General features: G+C 26.3%; 1 protein-coding gene across 3 annotated transcripts in view; it reads right to left on the reverse strand.

Moving 5' to 3' along the window:
* The window catches only part of LOC119689046 (cytoplasmic protein NCK1), a 29,815-nt gene extending 10,246 nt beyond the window's left edge, over nucleotides 1-19,569 (reverse strand). For 2 of the 3 annotated variants that reach the window (XM_038103787.1, XM_038103784.1), the window contains exon 1: nucleotides 19,262-19,569. The gene's annotated coding sequence lies outside the window, so the exon portion shown is untranslated. The remainder of the gene's footprint in view (nucleotides 1-19,261) is intronic. The other variant, XM_038103786.1, reaches the window with a different exon arrangement.
* Nucleotides 19,570-20,187: the final 618 nt, after the last annotated feature.

Below are 20,187 nucleotides of genomic sequence, written 5' to 3' on the forward strand. Positions count from 1 at the left end.
TTGTTATCAAATATATTGTACAATGCAATATTTTGTTGGGTATGAAAACATTCTATAATAGAAATAACGAAATTTTATACTATAGAATGTATTTAATTTCAAAATTTCATGTGAAGATCTTTTAAATACATAAGGTTTTTCATTGTAAACGTGAATAAAACAGATTTATCTATATAAATATGATCCTTTGCGCTACCTCACAAAAAAAAAAAACTCGATAGTCATAGATCGGTGGCCACAGTCTGACATGTCTGGGTGACAGTTCTATTTGATATATGAAACTGAAACAGTGCTGCCAAAACAGAATTACGAAAAGGATAACTCTTTGTAAACATTCACTTATCAACAACTTTCATCTGTACATCCTTTTGTCTGACTATGCTTTTATATTTAATTATTATTTATTTTTTAACAAATTATTCTTATGACTAGTGTCTTCTAGTTAGTTGAAGTGGAGGGAGAAAAGTCGTTTTGTATCCACAATTCCTTATAATAGTGGGTAGTGGGTAAAAGAAGGTTGAACTACAACCATCCAGAGGCATTTATAAAGGCGAGAGTCTAGCTAATGCTAATACTGAAGATATTGCTGAATTTGTTAAAGAAGAATCCTAAGCCTAGTTCTGATCAGGCCTGGACATAGGCACAACAGGTGTTCTGGTGTCCTTTCTTCGAGAGTTGATAGACAAGCATTGCATAAGATACCACAGAAAGACAGAAGACAGAAATTAAAATAGATACCTCTGATTTGCTTCTATGTAAAAAGTCAGAGAGAGGTACTGCATTTGGAATAGATTAGCCATGTACCCCTTGACCTAACTGCTAAGATAGTATGGACCCAGTAGTGTCTTCTATTTGTACAGAATATTTTTATAATCTAAACCAGAAGATACCAACTAATGGTGTGTGAGATGGTTAAAAATGGTTCGCGAATCAAATTTAACAGGTATGGACACTTAGCTTGTAGTTTGTCTATTGAGTAATTATATACTTATTTTATAGTTTATACAATGTACGTATGGACTTATACAATTCATTATGCATTATGCATAAAGCATATTAAAATAATTATAAAATAGTTATAAATAATTATAAAATTATTATTTTACAATTACTATTTTTAGTCTTTCTGGTCTTTATTAAAAACAAGAATACCTTAGTGTTCCTTGGTCAAAAAAAGGTTGGGAACCACTGAAAAGTAAAATTTTAGAGTTCTGTTTTTTAAAAATTATCTTAAGTAAATTTTACAAATCACTAATTATTATTAATTGCAAATTTACTTATGAAACCTTTTCCTAATTTGCCAAAATTGCTTTTAAATAAGTTAACCTAATTTCATTTTTAAAAAATATTACATTTTCTTTCTATTTCAATAATTAAATTATATATTTCTTAAGCAACAATAAATTTAAAATATATTTTTTTAAAAGAAAATTAAATAAATCTTACTTTCGATCATATAACATTTTAACAGAGAATGCTTAAAGCATAATAATATACATTTACATACAATATTAGCAGATATACATAAGTATACATAATACATGAGTTATGAATCCATGAATATACAATTACTGCACTGTAAGAAGACAGCCATAGGTTCACTTCGACCTAACATATCTCATCCGAATATGCTTCGAAATAGAAAATACCAAATAAGCTAATAAAACATGATTCATGACTTTTATTTTCTTTCAGTAAAAGTACATATGAAGCAAAACAATTCACGTATCTGAAGTAATGATGGGAGCAATGTAACTATTTCATAGTTCGGCAGTAAACAGCATAAACCAACATAAAGCAAGTAACGTAATTTAGACAAACTCTTGGCAACATTGAAGATCGCTTTCAATGAGTGAAACCAGTGAAAGCTGGCACTCTTGTTTGAGATTTGCAATTACTAGTTGCGGCAGAAAGAAAATAATTTTTTAGCAAAACAAATCTAAAACTTAATTATAAACAAAATAATGTAGTAAGAATGATATACCATATCAAAACAACACTAATAATAAGGTTGCTCATCCATAAATATATTATTATAGATACATTAAATATATATATATATGGTCACCTAAATTCAGAACTGTATTCCTTGGTCCGAAAAACTGTTTTTACAGTTTTTCTATTTTCAATTTCACGAAAAATAAAGAATATCAAAGAAAAGTCTACCCAAAAACAGTTGACCCGAATAACTTAAAATCATGTGCAATGAATGCTCTCTTAAACAGACCTTAATGGTACCAGCAATTTTAATCAGTCAAGAGAGCTACCCGTTTAATATAAGATAGATTGTATGAAAAATAAAAATTAGGGACTAAAAACATTGTATGAATAAAAGAGATGTTAGTTTATAAGAACATCCGTTGAACAGAGCTTTCACTGTACCAAATTTAAGCGTAATAAACATCCTTTATTAGAAACGAAAATTATAATACTTTAAAAGTAGGTTTTTGCAATTATTTTCAAAAAGCCTTTACTATCTTAAAATTATTGTTAAGAAATAACAAGAAAAAACTTTTATTCATAAAGATTTTTTTAAAAAATACCCTGTATATCAACTGACAGACAGTATCTCTTATTGAAAGGGTCAGTGCACTTTGATATTTATTTTCAATAAATATTTGTATTTGCATATAGTATTGCTTTTAAATTGACAAAATGTTGAGTGAAGAAAATTAATCAATAGCTATGGAAAATACACACTTCGCATTTTTAAAATGTAGGTTAAAATATAACTTTCTACTATAAGATACAGTGAAAACCCTCTTGAAGAAACATTATCACTATTAGTCGATTTGTTCGGTTTGAGAGTAGTGATCGAACAAAAGAAGGTAAACTTCACCAAATGTTAAAAGGAATGTTGGGTGAAAGAAAAATTCTCCATTTAAGAGACGTGTTCGTTCAGTAGTGTCACTCAGAATCATTCTGACTGTAATTTATTATTAAAAACGAATATCCAAAACTCGGATTGAGACCTTATTAACTATTAATTAACCAATATATATTAAAAAATAGCACATTCGAGCTCATACATAAATAAATGAAGTTGTGATGTGCAATTCTAACGAAGACCTTACTTGGAAGATATTTCATGTCTAACATCATTCAAGTGTCCTTCAAGTGTCCTTGAAGGACACTTGAATGATGTTGTATTTCACACTTAAAAGCAAGGACAAAACAATATATTGAAATAAATATTTAATTAAAATCTAAACCACAAATAGATTTAATTTCGGAAACACAAAATAGATAACCTTGTACAGTGAGATCAGGAGCAATGAAATATATGAATCAAAATAAATTATAGAATTATTACATTTGGAACTATATACATAGTTTCATTTCCAAATCATTACTAATTACATTTTAAGGGTCTTTTATGAAATTAAAAAATTAAAGTTAAATAGTACCTTCTTGGTAAATAAAGAGGAGCAAAACTATTACTATCTAGAATCAAAATAAGAGCATAGAATTCAATACTATATTTCTTTGGTCTACCGTAGCATTTCTGAGATTCAATCAAATCTATTGGCTTGAAATTGTTTAGAAAGAAATTTTAAGCAAGGATTTGATTTTATTGACAATCAACATGTTATTTAATTGTTAATAAAATATATTATAATTCTTGGTTAATATTTGAAAATAAGGTTTATATAAATTTTATCGGTAGGCAATGTTACTTGTCTATCTCAAATAATTAAGTACATACTTTTCATTAAGTTGTACATATTTCTATACAAATCTCTAAATACATTTTTTTTTTCCTTGTGTAGACAGAATATCGATTTAATATAATATTCTCATTTTCGTATATAATAGTATCTGCGTTTGTTTATTAAATATTTTTCTATATTTAATGAGTATTTAAACAGAAAACATTGTATATGTTAAGTTGTCTGAAAATAAGCGGATTATTTTTAAGTGTTTCCCTTTGTTTTTAACCCTTAAAATGCATGGCATGGCATTGCTTCATATAGCATTGCCATTAATCAACCTGAAGGAAAAATATTAGCTATAACATAAACCCCCCTATATATACATATAAACATACATATACATATTAATTTACTGTTCTCTGCTGTATCTGAAAACGTAAGATTTTTTTTTAATTATTGCAAAAAGTCTTAAAGCCTTCAATAGATTAAGAATGACAACGAAAATCATACCACGTTTAGGCTCTGTTCAATCAGAGTCTGAAAACAAAAACCAGAAAAATAAGTAACCAGAAAAATAAAATAAAAAAAAAAATAAAAAAATGAAAAATAAAAAATAAAAAATAAAAAAATAAAAAAAAAATAAAAATAAAAAAATAAAAAAAAATAAAAAAAAAAAAAATAAAAAGTATAAAAAAAAAAAATAAAAAAAAATAAAAAATAAAAAAAAATAAAAAATAAAAAAAAATAAAAAATAAAAAAAAATAAAAAATAAAAAAAAATAAAAAATAAAAATAAAAAAAATAGAAAAAAAATACAAAAATAAAAAAAGTGAAATTCAAAAAAAGAAAATATCAATGCTATTTATATATTTTTTATTGCAATAAAGACAATAGAATGAAGACTATGACCCTTAGATATAGATTTCATTAATATTAATTTATGTTAGATCCTTATCCTGATGATGACTCTCAAGGAGAGTCGAAATATAGAATATATTTCAAAAAATTAACAAACATTGAATTTTAATTTTAACAAACAGTGACCTATAGCCGAAAAAAATGTATATAAAAACCATTATTAAAGGAAACAACAAAGGAAAAACAAAAATAAAAATGCAAAACATATAAAAATAAACTAAAAACAAATAAATAAATCAATAAAAATATATAAACTATAGAAAAATAAAAAAAAATAGTGAAATAAAAAAAAAATAGTAAAACAAAATAAAAATAGTAAAATAAAATAAAAATAAAAAAAAATAAAATAAAATAAAAAAAAATAAAATAAAAAAAAATAAAATAAAAAAAAATAAAATAAAAATAAAAAATAAAATAAAAATAAAAAATAAAATAAAAAAATAAAATAAAAATAAAAAATAAAATAAAATAAAAATAATAAAATAAAAATAAAAAAAAAATAAAAATAATAAAAAATAAATAGAAAAATAAAAATAAAAAATAAATAAAACAAAAATAAATAAAACAAAAATAAATAATAAATAAAAATAAAGAGTAAATAAAAATAAAATTTAAATATTAGAAAGAAAAGAAAAACAAACAATAATGATGAATACAACAACTACAAAATTTTCAATAAATTAATCAAATTTTTGTAGGTGTTGTTTCTACACAACTGTGCGAACCCTTCTAGTTTTCTTTTCGTATTAAGACGCGGCAGATTCGCCAATAAAAATCCACCTTAAAAAAAATAATAATACTCTAATAACTCTTGAAAATTAGAACATTCAGAAATTAGTCCGGATTTTGTCACATTAAATGCAGTTAAATTAGAACTAAAACTAATACTGGAACTAAAGTGTTATTTATTTTAGTTCTTCCACGTACGTTGGTGATCCGCAAAATAAAACATAAAAAATTACAGGAAATAATCAGTCTCTTTTGTCTGAAACTATTAAACTGTTGAACCTCATTTTATTAAGTTAAGTTATTAATTAATTTAAAATAACTTAAAATTAATTTATTTAAAAATTAAATAATATTTAAAATTAATAAAATGGTGTAAAATAAATGAGTTGTTTTCCCCAAAGGTCGACACTACTCTTTTGTCCGAACATAATCCCATCGTCATTATAAAATTATTAATCTACAATGAAAACGTCACTGATTACTATATGCAGAGCAAAGATTTATTGTAATTATATAAATAAACATATAACTAAAAATAATATTTTTGTTCTAATTTTGCACTTTTGCACTTTTTAATTTTTGTGAAAAACCAACAGAAATAAGAGAATATTTCCAAAATTAGCACAACCCAAAAAATAAAATGGTCCGCATCTAGTGTAATTAGGAAATAAAAACTTATATATTACGAGTATAGATAAGACTGGCATAACAAATAGTATAAAGATTTAATCATAATCAGATATTTAGACATGAAGATTTAGTTTAGAATCATTTGACTTAGACACTTGTATGTATACTGAATACTGAAATAAGTGCCTGCATTAAATATTTCATTAAAAAATTTCTTCAGCAAACTCTTAAGATATAAGAGCTAAATAACTCTAAGATGAAAGTAGAAGATTGAAACTTTTTAAACCAGCTTATGACGTTATCATGCCAAATGAGATATGAAGAAAAGAAAATTCGTTAAGAATTCAAAGAAGAATATTCTAAAGAAACAACATGATAACCAAAAAAAAGATATTTTTTTTTGTATCTGTGAGTTGCGGTTAACAAATTAAATAAAATATTATAAAAAAAAAAAAATAAATTGAGCACTGCCAAGTAAAAGTGAAGGTGATATATAAGAGAAACGACTTTGTCAAAACTAAATCTTCAAATACATATATGTACATTAAGTATTTATAATAAATCAAGGTTGAGCCTACTTACAAAAAGCAGTTAGAGTAAAAGTTAAAAATAACATTTAAATTAAGATTATTTTTTTTTTTGTATTTTAAATGATTCAACTATAGAGTGAATCAACAGTTTAGTTGAAAAAAAAAATTATCTTTTGACCAAGATTTGGTCAAATGATTAATGAAACTTGTTTTCTTGTTAAAAAAAATAATTATTTAAACAAATCACTTGATCAAGTCCTATTTAATCGTAAACGAAGATGTAAGATCTTATTTAGCCTTATTCAATATAGTTCACAATACAATATTCTTGATGAGACGAATCAAACCTTACCGGCAGATTATTAAGATAATTTTAATCTTAGCAACATACAATAAATCTTTTTTTTTTCCTCATATAAGAATAAAATAGCACAATTAAATTATCAACAAAAACTCACAACTAAAGATTAACAGTCCAATTAACAATTCTACTTATCAAGTTTTTTTGATAAAAAAAAAGAAAGTCAGCCAACAAGGCATTACTGAAATTTTGGATTGAATCATAACTTATTATTGCTAAATATAATTTTTTTTTTATTAAAAAAAAAAAAGAAAATGTTGATGTAGTCAGTGTTAAAGAAAAAAATAATAATGACAAAGAAACTGTTTCAACTAAATTTACAGACAATTTCGACTGAATTCAGGCCAATAAGAAGATATTGAGTACAGCCCCAAAAATAAATACTGTCCCAAAAATAAATAATGTCCCAAAAATAAATAATGTCCCAAAAATAAATACTGCCCCAAAAATAAATACTGTCCCAAAAATAACAGATATAATAGTAAAAGAACGTCAAATAAATATAAACTACCTTAAACAAAAAATAAGTTGAAATTAGCGAGCCCTTCAATTCAATTTCGTAGGTAGTACTGTCAGTGACCTAAATCTATATCCGCAAATCTATATAGTTACGCAAATGGTTAGTGAACCACAAAAAAATAAATTTGGCAATTTCTACAATGTCTAATTTTGTAGATCGGAAAATTTGCATAGTGAAATATCTGGTGTAGAAACATTGAAAGACCTCCCTCGCCCAGACTATGTCACAAAAAAAAATTTTTATAAATGATTAAAATTATTATTTCAAAAGCATACAAAGCGTTATAGACAGAAATCTTTATAAACAATTATCAATATTAACTGACAAAAAAAAAGCCAAGAAAATTAAAAAATTGATGCTCAAGAATTAACAAATTAACAGTTAGAGACCTAGCTGTGATACTGTTACAATACATTTGATAGTATAATATATATATAACTGACCATCACGATAAGCTAAAATACGCTAACTGCTTATTTTGGGGATAAAACTTAGATTTATACATACTATTCGAAAACAACCGACCAATTAATCGAATATCGCACAAAAGATGAGTCAAAACCTTGCAGACCACAACAAAGTTGTTCAGAAAAGAAGCTGATGTTAACAGTTTTCTTTGATTATCATTGTATGGTGTATTATGAATTCCTTCTACCAGTCTAAACTAAAGACTAATACCAGTCTAAAGAGAATACTATTTAAGCGTTATCCAATGTTTACGTGACACTATTTGCAAAACAAAACCAGAATTATTGAGTAGACAATTCTTGGTTTTGGCACCATGCCATGGTTTATGTGGACTTCGTCAAAAAACTCAATTTCAATTCACAATTTCAAGTTTTATTTGATCACAATGTTATATATATATATATATATATATACTCGACATGTCTTTGTGGAATGTTATGTATTAAGTATATGAAGATATAAGTAGGTTAATAATCCTAATGACAAATGAAAATACCTTCGAAATAAAGAGTATCAATGGACTCTGATATAAGAACATTTAGCTGTTTGTAAAAAAAGATAAAATGATAAAAAGAACTAATTTTTATCAATATATTAAGTATTATAAATTCACATACAAACTGTTCTCATCAACTGTGAAAATATGCATTTCAAAATTAGTGAGCGTAATTTTAGCAATTCAAGAATAAAAACTTAGTCAATGGGTTTCAACCTTTACCTTTCTTAGTAAATATCATGAAATCATAAATGGAATTTCTTGAATGAATAATATTGAAAACTATTTGTATGTTTAATCACTAATCAAATATTCAGCAAGAAAAAAGCCAACAAAAAATTCGTAAAATAAAGCACAGAAATATATTTAAATGGTAACTGTTAAGAAATTTCGCTCGCGAACTAACACAGTACTATGCTACCGTAATGGTTACTTTTTAACTCAATATGAACTACATAATGGGTATTAATGAACATGATATCTGTATAGACGTAGGTTTTAGTTTCCTTAAATCAGGACTAATAATATGCAAATAGTATATATGGTAATAAGTATCGTAAAATATATAGTCATTTCTGTCTCCAAAAAAATATCTGAAACATGTTAAGAAAGGTTTCGAAAAAGTTAAGTAAAAGGTTAATAATTGATCGTGATTATTATAGAAAATTGAAAAATATTTTGTCTCTGAGTACCTCAATATGGCAAATGCATAGTAATAAGAAAATAAATAATAATTCTATAATAATTAAAAGCCATGGACTTGTTATCAGTAAGTTTGCATTTATAACTAAATGTCACTAATAATAAAATTTAATTAATTTTGTAGAAACAGCAGTTTTTTCTATTTATGCCGTATTAAATTAATTCGATACATTTTTTTCATCTATAGAACGCCATAACATTTAGTATAGATTTATAAAAAATATTTCACTGCCAATATCAAAATTCTATTAAGTAAAATAATTAAACATTTTTAAACAATAAAAAACCTTATCTCTCCACATACCCACATATTTTAGTATTATTTTCTCGATTTATATTGATTTTGAGGGAATTAGCCGATGAGTGAGTAAATATTTACTGTGTGACTAGATGTCTCCCATAAGTTTATCAATGCAATTGTTGTTTCTTCTAAGTACATAAATTAAAAAAGTTTATTATTTTATCAAAAGTTATAATTGTGGTGTAGAAAAGAGATAAAATAAATTTTTAAACCACATAACATTTTGAAATATTTTAAAACACTGACTAAATTAATTAAAAGCTCTGTCGAAATTTTAGTCAGCCAAAGAGAATACTGCAGTGGGTAAAACAATTTACCCACTTCCACTGCACTGCAGGATGAGGTGCAAAATTCATAGGAACTAAGAATGAAGACTGTCCTCAATTGGTAGTAAAGAACACATATACTAACTACTGGTTTCTCGAAATCATATGACTTGTTAATCGTATGATATGAACTGATTAAACAACGTTTTACACAATAAGAAAGGGAATGACTCAATGAAATTAGTCAGTAATGTGAGTGAGTATCCAGAAATTAAGAGGCAAACACAAGAACACTTAAATTTCACAGAGACAGAGGAAATAACATAGGTTTCATAAGAAAAATTAAAATATAATATAGCTAAAAGATATGAATTGTTTTAATAGGCATTATAAACGATATATTGTACAAAATAACATACACTTAAATTTTTTTTTGCCAAACATAATGGATAAATATTAGCGAAACGTATATGTAAAATATAATATTTATCGTTATATTTTAAAAACTATTTTTATTCTATGACGCAAAATCTATTGCGAATAGAAAAGCGAAATATATATATCATTATTTATTTTCTTAGTACCCTGGTATAGTCATGGCTTAAGTTCCAAAACTGAAATATGTTAAGTATAAATTAAGCTAATGAAGTAGATCATGCAAACATGACTTAGATCAGTATTGAGTAAAGTCGGTTCTAATTCACCTGAATAGTGAGATCCCAGGAAATGTTTAAACGAATACATTTAAAATTTCTTTCTTCGTTCCCAGATGAAAACGGATACGTCCCCAGATATTATCAAATACGTCTACAAATGATAAACACAACTGAAGATCGATCGATGCAAGTACACAGCGATCATTCAAAATGTTTTCAAACAAATAAATAAAATGTCATCCAAAAGATATGCCTAATAAACACATCTTTTTTAAAAAATCACAACCAAGCACAATTTGCGTAAATGAATTATCGATCTACGAAATTCAAATAATATGACCTTAAATAAGAATTCAAACACCAATATTATATTCAATAAACAACCCATTGCGTCAAGAACTTATATTATATTCGTTTAACTATACTGACTTCATCAGTATTGCCAGACGTCTCGTCAGATTTAATATTTTCTCTTAAGAAACAGTCACAAAATAAAAATATATACATAATATATATGATCAACTGATTAGTAAGAAATCGGCAATAGACTGTGACTGATTTTTAAATATTAGATTGACGTCACGTACAATCTAATGATCAAATTTAATATTTTCTCCTTAGAAACAGTCACCAAAAAATAAATATATACATAATATATACGACTAACTGATTAGTGAGATTCGTCAATAGACTGTGACTGAGTTTCAAATAGCGCAAGACTTCAGCAGAATAGATCGCAAGGGCCACAGTGTACCACTCTCACTTCTAATAATAATAATTATAGCCATAACAATAATATATAGGTGTAAGGTCATCCACTAAATAATTCCAATTAAATGACACTATTTCTCTAACATATGCCAAACAAAACCGTTATCCAAGGCATTCTATGTTTAGCTTTAGGTTTTACACTCAACAATATGGATCATTTAATAACTACTGAATGTAAAAATGAAGACGATTTTACCAATCAAATTTTCTTCAATAATGAGGCACATTTTGCGCTTGGTGGATTTGTTAACAAACAAAACTGTCGCATCTGGGGCAGTGAAAGGGTTATGGGTATAAGTAGTTGTCAAAAGACCATTATGTTCACAAAAAATCGCGATATGGTGCGACATTTGTCGTGAAAATGTGGTATTGAAATAACGAAGTTTTTTTCTTTTTTTCAAAATTAAAGTTATGGATGTGGTAGATGTGTGGTTTCTACAGGATATACAATACGAGTTGAGTTGAGTGAGAAATTTTATGAACATGTATTTTTACGTCTGATAATAGGACGTGTGACAATCTCTAAGCTATTGACGTTGTGAACATCGAACATCCATTAAATTATAGTCACGCTATTGTCAGTTATATGCCAACAAATCGTTGCAAATTGTATATATTGAACTATTGAAATTGTACTACATGAAAAGGATATAGTCTTGTAATATAATCTATATTTAAAAAATGTTGTATTTCACACTTAATGGCCAGATTGAACAACTAACTGATAAAATTTGATCAAAATCTCATTCCAAGTATGCTATATTCTGGTATACTTTTAGAACCATAAGATGTGTAACCCTATATATTGTAATGTATAGGCTGTATACTGTGCTTTTTTTAAGACATTTTAATTTATTTATCTTAAAAATTCTTAAGACATAATAAAACTAAATTTTGCCAAATAAACGAAAGTAAAAAAATTTGTAACCATACAGATGTCTGGTATATATACACATATATTACTGGAGAAGCACAATTTACCTTATCAAGATTAGGAAGTCTTTAAATAGCTAAATGAATTAAATGCCTCTTATTATATTTAAACATTTGTTTACTCGCTTTATATTTACAATCTAATAGCAGTTTACATTTAACATTTAGAGCCATTTAACATTTAAATATTAACAAATTAACATTTTGTGAGTTTATCAACTATATATGGTACATATGCATTTTAATCATATTAAATATATAAGTTTATGTAGGAAAGAACGAAAATATTTACAATATTCTTTTTATAAAATACTTTTCAAGAGTATTGGGTGTATTAGTAAGAAGTAATTTATTTTCATGATTCCCCAATAAGACTGTCTTCAATTTTTTTGAAAACTGACTTTACTATTAACTGAATAATAAACATTTTTAACTTTAGTGAGTTCAATAACTTCGCTCTAAACCAACTGACACTATAGTTAAATATTCACACCTTTTTTTTTATATATTTTATACTTGATACAATCAACATAGGGAACAGAACGAATCTCATTCTACTAGTAATTGTAAAATATAAATTAATTTGAGTTATATTTTCAAATTTTTTGGAACATTACTTGATATACAATAATATGTAAATAGCATTTTAATTTCGGATCATAATCCTGACGTGACCTATTAGTTAATTTGGACGGAGCTTTTGCAATCAAGTCAGTCTACACTGATTTAATAAAAGTAAAGGTTTAAAATTTACTTTGCTTATAAAAATCTTATATATTATTAAGTATTTGAAAAGTTTATAAGAGCAAAACTAAAATTCTAGCTTCAGTTAACTTTATATTTAATACTAATAAATTAAATGAAAATAAAATTAATTTATAAATTTTTTAGAACCTCAAAAAATAATAAAATATCAGAAATAATTCCAAGACCACTGATGATGGATATTTGGCAATACTCAAAACAGCTGTATGGTAAGGAAAAAATTCAATTAATTAGATCATTTAAAAAAGAATTTATTAATGTTAATTTTTTTTATTAAAAATGACGCATTTTATGATTAAAAAAAAAACTATTTAATAGTTGGAAGGATTCGAATAGAAATGAACAGACAACAACAGAAATTTAGGTTAATTTATTGAAATTAAGCTGACCATACAACGCTGTTTCGAGTATTGCTAAGTACTCATCATCAGTGGTCTTACGAAATATACGAATTTTTTAATTACTACATTATTTGTTTGAATTGCAATTACTAGGCTTAGAACTCAGGCTTGTCAAATTGGAAACGATGATTAATGCTCAACTTTTAATGCTCAAGTTCCAAGAGTAAATAAACAACTTTTCGAAAACTCTGTAATAATAATATATGTCATATAAGTAACTATTACATTATTGTTATTATTTATTATATAAATAAACAAATTAATAATAAAAATAACACTTATAAGAGTTTCAAAACTATTTATATGTTGATAAGCTCACTTTTTGACCAGTGTACTTTCCCTAATCTACTATCTGTATTTATAAATTAATTGAAAATAAATTGAATAACTATTTTTATCTTCAAAATAAATATTTTCTAACATTTTTAAAAAATGTACAACAATAAAAAAATATATAAACAAATAAGGGGCCGTCGACTTTGATAAAATAAATGTTACGAGACATGTGCCATACATATGTAATATGTAAAAATATGTAAAACAGAATTAATCTAATTCCATACTAAAATAGTTTCAGCTTCAACTGCACTTACATACGAAATACCCATATAGAAAGCAATAACAGATAAGCATTTTAATTTATTAGTGTTTGAAACGTTAACCCTAGATGTACCATGAAATCATAAAATTTAAAAACATTTAAAAATGTTGAGTACATTTATTAATTTAATCTTTACATCGATAAGGAAAGTTGGAAGACATCTGCATCTAATTACAAAAAACGAAAATTTCACCTTATGCACCAAAATGCATTTTTTCTGTCTACTAAGTGAGTCTACTAAGCAATACTAAGCAAACGAGTTGGCTCAGGTTTATTATAAACGGTTAGATTCCAAAACTCATATTTCACTCAAACTGAAAATTACGGCCATTCAGTACTGAGAGTATTATTTCAAATTAAATTAAAACATTTGATATTACGACAAAAATGTTATTTTATCTTTTTATCTGCTTCACACACATTATGTGACATGAGCACATTAAGTTGCTGAGATGTTTGGAAAGCAGTAAAGAAGACATCGGAGCTCCTATAAAACATGGGTATCTGTACACATTTTCCCCTCAACTGGGTAAAACGAATCGACTTAACGTTATTTATATGTATGTTACATGTCTGAAAACTAATCTCCCAGTTTTTAAGATAAACGACATTCTGCAGATAAACGTATGTACTTTAAACATTTGTTGGAGTGCTCAAAATCGTATGAGTATATAACATAGCAGCAATAAAAAGTGTACAATTGGAAAATATTGCGCAAAGATTTAGACATCACAACACGCTCCATGAATCGAGTGCCGCGTTTACTGACCTTGACCAAAACGCAAAAGCTTAAAGACCTAAACAATGCCATACGAACAAATAAAACAAACATAACATTAGAGTGCAAAAGCTGAAAAAGATCAGAAGACAAATACTACAATGACACCAGAGAGATAGGTAACACGTCATGGCTACTGTTTTTTAGGATGACAATTGTATGTTGATGATTGATTACATTGAAATATGCTAGACACTAACTAGAGAATACTAGATAACATTACAACATGACCCATCTGTCTTCTTACGCCAACGCACACACAAATTCGAGCCCCATTGATTTAAGTCTCTACTCTTTTACATGGACCCTGGTTCGAATTAACATTGCTAGCTTATATCTTTCAACTTATCCTTTTCCAGCTCCATTCTGCAATTTCCTGTCAAAATTTTCTGTGCTTGCTTTAAGATCCACGTTACTGAATAAATTCAACATCGCAATTTCCGAACTTTGCTGATCCACTCTACATCAATATAGCTTAATTTCTTCATATCGGATTCTGAATTTAAAAATGTTTACATGGATACTACCAACAACTAGAACATCTGGCGTGTCTAGTGAAAATGGAACACATATATATATATGAGTAAAAATTATCCAAAAATTATAGGAGTTATGTGATTGAAGAAGTATGTTATCATAATCACATGACTTTTTTTTGTCTCCAAAGTTTAAATCACCAATTGAAAAAAGACGTTTCGACCCTATAGTGATCATAAAAGAAAATTTAAGAGGAAATGATAGTTATCTCTAAATTTGACTATAAAAAATTGATTGAACGATCTGAATATTTTCGGTTACTTTGAACCCCGAATGTATTACGTTTGATATAATTTCTATGTGTATATTAGACCATTTAAAGTTTAATTTAATAACATTATAACTACTAAATCATCATAAACGAAATTTTTCTTTTTTTTTTTGGGTTAACTGTCATATAAATAATGGCAATATTTATAGTCTATTTTATTTTACTATGTCAAATTAACTTATCACATACTTTAGCTGAAATTGGTCTCCGTAATTTGTATGAGGAAAGCCACACAAATTGTTAATATTCATAATAGCGACAGGTTTTCCATTTTCAATTAAAAGTGTAATTTGACTCAAAAAACGACCGTCAAAACAGAAGATATATTCGCTCGACAAGAAGAAAAAGAAACTAACTAAAATAATAAATTAAATGAAAAATTTATGAGGCAGAAAAATTACAAAATATACAACAAAATATGAAAAAAAGAGTTATTTAACACACATTTAAAATAAGAAGAAAAACCAAAACATAATTTTTCTTTTCATTAAAAATGGCTTTGAAATAATAACTTTTATTTTAAAGTATATCACGTCTATGGACAACAAAAAAAAATATAATTCTTCTAGTTCAACTATCAGTGACTATCAGTTATAAAACGAAATTGGAAAAATATATGTATATATGTATGTACTTCATTGATAAGTACTACCTACACAGACTAAATCGAACTGCTACGATGAGATGCAAAACTTTTCGAGATATAGTAAATATGGTAAAGTAAATAGTATTTTTTCAAATATAAATAAATGCTGAGCCGGCGATTATCTTTAAACGTGATTAATGTCAATGGCACGTAACAAGCAGCACAGAAATATCAGAAACGCCAGAAATGCCGTCCAAAACTATTTCGTCTGAGTGGTTCACTTTTCTTTCTAGCCACATATCTAAAAACATTTCTGATAATGGTGCACGTCATACGCACAGTTTCTATTTACGTATCTAATAATGATAAAATCCTATAGCAGTTATTAATGTTGTGTTATCAATAAATGAATAACATGAATAAATGAATTTTTTTCAAATTCAGATAGTTGGTGACATAAGTAAGTAAATAAGAACTGATAAACAATAATCCCACCAAGACGTAGAGAGGGGTTATGTAGAAACCTTGCAGTTAATAGAGAGTAAAAGTGCTCAAGTGCACTGCCTCAACTAGTCTCAACATAATAATAATAGCTAAGAAATTAAAGTATCTGCACATTGAAACTTGACAAAAGTGTACCTTTATCATTAACAATTAATGATATTAAAATCATAAAAATAATTTTATATGCATAGATCTCGAAGTACCCTGAAGAGAATTGAAAATATGTACTACACTATTTTATCATATCAACAATAAAACGTTCCATCTTTGATAATCAATTTTTGATATTTTTTTAAATAAACATTAATATCAAAAGTATTAAAATAAATTTGTATATAGTCATACTGATAAGAATCATTTAAAAATTTACAACTCCACGTTCTAAAGAAGGTTATACTTGGTTTTAATTACATCCGTAAAAAGCTTCAAGAATTCATAACCACGTTTCGCCGAATAAAGTCATATTTTCCCGCTATATTAATACGGAAACTATTTGATTTAACTAAGGTCCTCTTAATTGAATATTCAATTTAACGAATGTCCAATTTAATTATTGCTCAACTTAACGAATGTTCGATTTAGCGAATATATAATATAATGAATATCCAATTTAACGATTACCCTGTGTGAACAATGAAAAACTATTCAGTTTAACAGCTGTCCAATTTAACGAATGTCCAATTTAACTGATGTCCAAAATAACTAATATCCAAAATAACTATTGTCCAAAATAACTAATGTTCAAAATAACGAATGTCCCAAATAATGAATGTCCAAAATAATAAATGTCCAAAATAATAAATGTCCAAAATAATGAATGTCCAAATTAACGAATATCCAAATAACAAATGACAAAATTCTATCCTAAACGATTCTAGATAAATCATAATTAGTTATATTAAAAATTTATTGACTTAACGAATACCGCTGATAATATCAATAATATCAAGAAACAAAAGATTTCAATTTTATTATTACATATTATATTTTTATATAGTATTTTTTTGTTTAATATAGTTATACGATATAATTAATTCAAATCATGTGGTCAATTGGATGTATACTCTTTTGTAAAAACATTTGAAAATATATAACTATAAACGTTATGCTATATAGTCAACCGAGACAGCAATTTCAATATAAACTACAATTTTTTATAATTAGAATATAATCAACAGATTTCAAGAATTTCAACATATGTTTCAAAAATATTGTTTAAAAGTCTATGTGTCAAATTGAAGTTGGTTAGCTCGAATATAAAATGAATGATTTCCATTTTGAAACAAGCAGACAACAGGCAAATCGAAAAAGAAAGAGAGTGACGGAGATCGGGTAAGATGACTTGGTCAATTCGTCATACTGATCTGTCCATTATTATGTTTACTACTTATGATCTTTGAAGTGGAGTTTTTTGCTCTATAAACATAACATATACACTTTTTTATATGCATTTTGAAGTCTGTAGTAGTCTATAGGCCATAAAACAAAGTAAATTGAAAAGGAACTTTAAGGATATTGATTAACTCAATAGAATAATGAAAATATATGTCATAGACCCAATCAAAAATCTAGTTTTTATATTTTTCAACTCCTATTGATTAATATTAAAATGAGCACATTATTTTAACTTTTAGCTAGTGCACAGTAGATCTATTTAAGTCGCACTACTTTCTGGTAGTTAATAATAGTAGCCTATTAAAAAAAATAATCTGCTACAAACAAAATGTTACAGCTTATCAAAGTTAATGTATTTACGAACGCCCTCAGCAGATCGTGGAATATATCTCAACACAGCTTATTTGAAATTTGATGGAGAAAGTTTCGGAAAAGTAGCCTAGTACCTTTAACATACATGTATGTATGTTATACATTATAGATTGTAAAGACTAGTAAATAGAACGACCCTTCCCCTCTTATAATTAGATCTTGCAATAAGAAATTTATTATTTATATATATAATCCGGTATATATTGCAAACGATTTAATGAGTAAACTAGATAAGTTTAGATAGGTTTTGATTTATATTAAGAGATAGATAATCACAATGTAAATTTAAAATTATTTTATTAAAAATTACAAATACCACTTAACGAACGTCTTCAAGAGTAAATATAAATTTTCTTTTTCAACTTTAGGCTCTGCTCTTCAATGAAATCCCGAAAACGTATCAATTTCAAAGCTTGTTAAAGCGTGGGCAGGTTAATATAAAAACTCAATGGTAATATTTTTTTGCGGATTTTAACAGAATACAAATGTATATTGTGAATATTATTTTATTTGTTAAATGTAACTTCCGAACTAAAGTTTTTAAATAACTATGACGACCAAAATATGGAACACAGTTTTACACGGATTTTTTTTACTTGCCTCTGCTAATTTATTTCCAGATTTAAATTTAAAAAGAAACTTGATTTGGATTATCGAAATAAACGATTTTAAATATAAATTTGTGCAATATTTAATATTCAATATGCTAAAATACGACTTATAGTGGTGTCGTTTTTAAAGAGTTAAAACCGCAGGACTAACACAAATTTTTTAAACGAAACGCAGGGATACATTAATGGTGAAAATGTTCTTTTTTGTTCTATAAAGTTCCTGCTTGAATAGGAAGAAGTTAGTAATATTTGTTGTTGTTTGCTATATGTAAATGCATGTATAGAAGTGTCTATATGCGGTGGTGGCAGTGTCCTTTCCTACAGGAATCGAACAGGAAGAGAATTTTATTGCATTGAGCAAGTGGTGAGAATAAATTTGTTATGGTGAAGAGAACTAAATTGCGAAATGCAACAAAATCCAAATGGAATAAATGACATGAAATGAAAAGAGGTGAAATACGTAAAAAAACAATGAGTACAGGAGTAGAATATTTTGTATGTACCTACCGGAGACAATATTGTACAAAACGCTTCAAACGGCCCCAGCCCTTAATGATGCATTAGGACGAAAAATTTGACAAGTTATATATTTAATTGAAATCCATTATATTTTGTTAATTTATTTATTTAAAATTATTGCCACAATTAATGCAATTATTATATACACAAATATATATTTTGTATGTTTAGCAGTTGCACTTTTTTAGTATTTTAGCAATTTCACTGCAATCGATTTCTTACCAGACGAAACTATAGGCAAGGATATATTTCTTAAATATTTAATAAATCGCTGGTTTTGTTTTTTCTTTTACACTTTTTCATAATTAAACAAACTATTAAGATTTAACATAATTCATTATTTATTGTTGAAATTTTTACATTAGTTATTGTTTCACTTTTATTTTATCGTTTTGTTTTAATGCATCCTCGATTTCATGGCTTCAATTTCTTAGTTTAATATACTTTTTATTAAAAATTATCAATTACTCAAAAGAAATACTATCAAAAAAAACACTAGTTATTTTATTTTAATAAAAATTTCACCCAATATCATCGTCTTTTCCAAATATTCGAAGGAGCAAAAAAAATTATGACGACTGACTGACTCTTTACTTAATTTCTTCGCCGACTTCGCCCGAAAACGAGCAAAAATTTACTTTTCGCCTTCAACAGACTTCGCTACGAATTAAACCGCAATTAGGGTTGCAACTGCAAAAAATAGTTTTTATTGTAAACGAATAGTACGTAATAAAAAATTTATGCACTTAATTTTACTAATGACTTATATTTTATGCAATTCAGCAATTTTTGAAAAAATTAAAATACATTAAGTTACAATAATAAATAATATATCAAATAATGTATTTTAATGCCGTGTGCGTGTTCTAGTAAATTGAGGTAAAGTAAATTGAAATTTCCTATAAATTTTTTGC

The sequence above is a fragment of the Teleopsis dalmanni genome, chromosome X, assembly GCF_002237135.1.
Source record: "Teleopsis dalmanni isolate 2A chromosome X, ASM223713v2, whole genome shotgun sequence".
NCBI lineage: Eukaryota > Metazoa > Arthropoda > Insecta > Diptera > Diopsidae > Teleopsis > Teleopsis dalmanni.